Raw genomic sequence first — 3,135 nt, 5'->3', positions numbered from 1 at the left:
GAGCGTTATCACATGGTGACTGAGCCTGATTGTAACGGGAGCATAGAGGTGCCGATCCTGTCTTACCTGCGTTGGTGTAGAAGTGGGTGTCCTGTGGTGGAGTCAGCTATGTGCAGTGGTGGCCGTGGGTTCTTTTATGTGCGACCGTAGTAATAGCTGCGCCCACTTCCTGTATGGGAGTGGAATGCAGTGAGGGTAATGGAACGCACGCCTGCGCATTTGTGTTTAACGTCGCGCATGTGCAGAACGGAGAAAAGGCTGCGCTCACTTCCTAATGAAAGGGAGTGAGATGCATCTGGGAAGGGAAGGGAAAAGATTAGGGTTTGGGGATGATGAAAGGGCTTTCTACGGGCAAGGATGGCAAAGGGTGGCAGTGACGGAAAGTCAGGCAGCCTGTCCTGTCCTGTCCTGTCCGTCCGTCTTTTTGTATCATGAATTGGAAAGACTGCAAGGGGGAGGGGAGGTGCTTGTGTCCAAAAGGAGGAGTTATTCAGATTCATTGCAGTGGGCGGCGGCTGCAAAAAGCACCATTCTTCTTGTTTTTGCTCTGCAAAACAGCCTTTTCAAGGGTTGGCTTGGGTGACAAAATGTCTTCTGTAGGCGTGGGTTTGTCTCCCTCTCCCTAAGATGTGTCCGGTATAGGCCAGGGTGCCACTCAAGGCCGTAACCAATTCGGGTTATAGCTTCTCGGCCTTTTGGCTAAGATCAAGTGTAGTTTCGGAGGACGCTACCTTGGTCGGTACTGGAAGGTGCCTGGGATTGCACGTCTGCCGGCCTTGAGGAAGTGTGTGCGCCTTCTGGTGACACATAGCCCTCTTGTGCCTGGACGGTTCCCAGGCAACGGGAGGCGATCACCTTTGTTATTTTGAAGTCCTACTGATAAACAGAAAAAAAAAAAATTAAATCTGTTCTTATCAGTTTAATATCTGATACGTCCCCTCTCTGGGGACCATATATTAAATGGATTTTTAGAACAAGGAGATGGAAAAAATCTTGCTCTGTCCACTCCACGCATTGACCTGGTATTGCAGTACCTCCAGGACTGGTGCACCCCTTCTTAACCCAGTTTCCAAAAGCAGAACTCAATTCACCTGATTCAAATGAGCCCCATTAGTGAATTGAAAGAAAGCAAAAACTTTATATGCACCTCAATTTGGCCAATTCACTTTTCACACTTTCACCCTTTTTTTATCTTTCACACCTTTTACTTGCTTTATTGATGCAAAAAGCTGTGCCAAATAGCAAACTCATCTCCACTCAACTTGACCAACTCTGCTATGTCCCGTGCAGTATCTTATTCTCAGTCTTATCTAGATCATTTGCAATTGAATAGAATAGATCCCTTTTGGCTGCTTATGACTGTGTAAAATATGTAGTTTTACTGGGCTGGGATGAGAGAATCCATTGAAGCATGGTGTAGGGATTGTGGTTCCTGTGTGCTAAGAAGAGAGGCTGGCACCAGCCAGAAAGCCCCATTGCAGCCAATAATCACTTAATAACTTTTTCAACTTGTCATCATATGGGAGGCCTTCCATTCCTTGTAGTAGTCTAGTTGCCCACCTTTGAACTGACTCTAACTTCTGAATGTCCTTTTTAAAATGTGGAGCCCAAAACTGGTTCCCATATTCCAGATGTAGCCTTACAAGTGATTTATAGAGGTGTAACAATACGTTGGGATCACGGGATCTAATCTCCCTTTTTATACACCCTAAAATCTTGTCCCAAGCAGCATTCCATCAGCCTCTGGAAGGTTCCTGGCGCATTGTACAGCTCGAAGGGCATGCTTTTGAACTCGCAGAGACCCATAGGGGTGGCGAAGGCGGTCTTCTCCCGGTCTGCCTCAGCAACGGACACTTGCCAATAGTGACTAGTGAGATCAAGGGTAGAAAAATAATTTGCAGTTCTCAATGCAGCTAGCGATTCCTCAATACGGGGAGTGGTGCCGTCCTTCTTTTTTAACAGGATCAACAGAGCTGCCCAAAGGCTACAACTGTCACGGATAACCCCAGCCGCCTTCATGTTGCTCAACATGTCCTTGGTACACTGGCAATGTGAAGGTGGTATTGGCTTATAGCTCTCTTTGATGGGTGGGTGTGCACCTGTGGGGATGTGGTGTTGGACCCCTTTTATTCCCCCAAAATCTAGCGGGCTCCCCACCGGTAACCCGCTCCCCAGCTTGGATGGATGCTGAGGGAGCCCCTTTTGCCCGCAGGCTCTGGCCCTGGGAACTGTAGCCTTGGCGGTGACTGTGCTTCCCTCTACGGTGTGAGCTGTTGCCTTCAATCGGGTCTTGACTGCTGGGAAACCCTGGAGGTTCCTGTCGCTAACGGATTTGACCGGTTTTACGGCGACTCCTAGCCTGGTCGGGGTCCGTAGGCCCTGCCGGATGGTGCTGGCTTCTCTTCACTCCCCGATCTGGTACCGGCGGGCCACCGCCCATCCCCGGTCCGTACGGTTCACTCCAATCAGCCTCTCCTGCAGAAGGTCACCACCGTCTGCCAACCTTGCTGAGTGCCCGGGCCACACACCCGGACACGGTCAGTCTCCTCTCCTCTTCACTTCTCTAACTCCAAAACTGATCTCTAATCTGACTCCTTTTCCCGCCTCCAGGACTGTGAACTCCTCGGTGGGTGGGATCAACCGCCTGGCCCACCCCCTGGTGTGGACATCAGCCCCTGGAGGAAGGCAACTAGGATTTGTGTTTAGCTTCGGTGTGCCTAGCCGGAGTGTAGAGTGTGTTGGTGTAGTACCTGTGACGACCTGGCTTGTCCAGGGTGCCACATTCCCCTATAGTAAAATGCAGACCGTCCGCGGGCTGCCCGTCCATCACCGGTTTTATTTTCACAACTGAAAAAGAATAAAACGGTAAAACATGTAAAAGCATCATAAACATTTTACAACGGTACAGCTTCCGCTCTTCTCCCACCCAAACAACCTGGCCCTGATGCTGCCCCTAAGAAGCGGGCAGCACCCCTTGACCCCAGTCCAGCACCAAGTTGCCCGAGCGGGTTCTGTCTCTTTCAGGGGGCCCACGTCCAAGGGGACCCCTGAACCCCCGGAGGATCGCCACCGGTTACGATAGTGGCGGGCCTAGGCCATCCCTTTCCTCCAGGCCCATCCTCCCAAATCAGCCTC

The 3,135-nt window shown here is 50.8% G+C and overlaps 1 pseudogene; it reads left to right on the top strand.

The window, feature by feature from the left end:
* Nucleotides 1-850: 850 nt before the first annotated feature.
* LOC142255481 (U2 spliceosomal RNA) lies at nucleotides 851-1,056 on the top strand (annotated as a pseudogene).
* The last annotated feature ends 2,079 nt before the right edge of the window (nucleotides 1,057-3,135 follow it).

The sequence above is a fragment of the Anomaloglossus baeobatrachus genome, chromosome 10 (genome assembly GCF_048569485.1).
Source record: "Anomaloglossus baeobatrachus isolate aAnoBae1 chromosome 10, aAnoBae1.hap1, whole genome shotgun sequence".
Lineage (NCBI taxonomy): Eukaryota > Metazoa > Chordata > Amphibia > Anura > Aromobatidae > Anomaloglossus > Anomaloglossus baeobatrachus.
The sequence above is the reverse complement of the archived record's forward strand: the minus strand, read 5'-3'. Positions and strand labels throughout refer to the sequence as shown.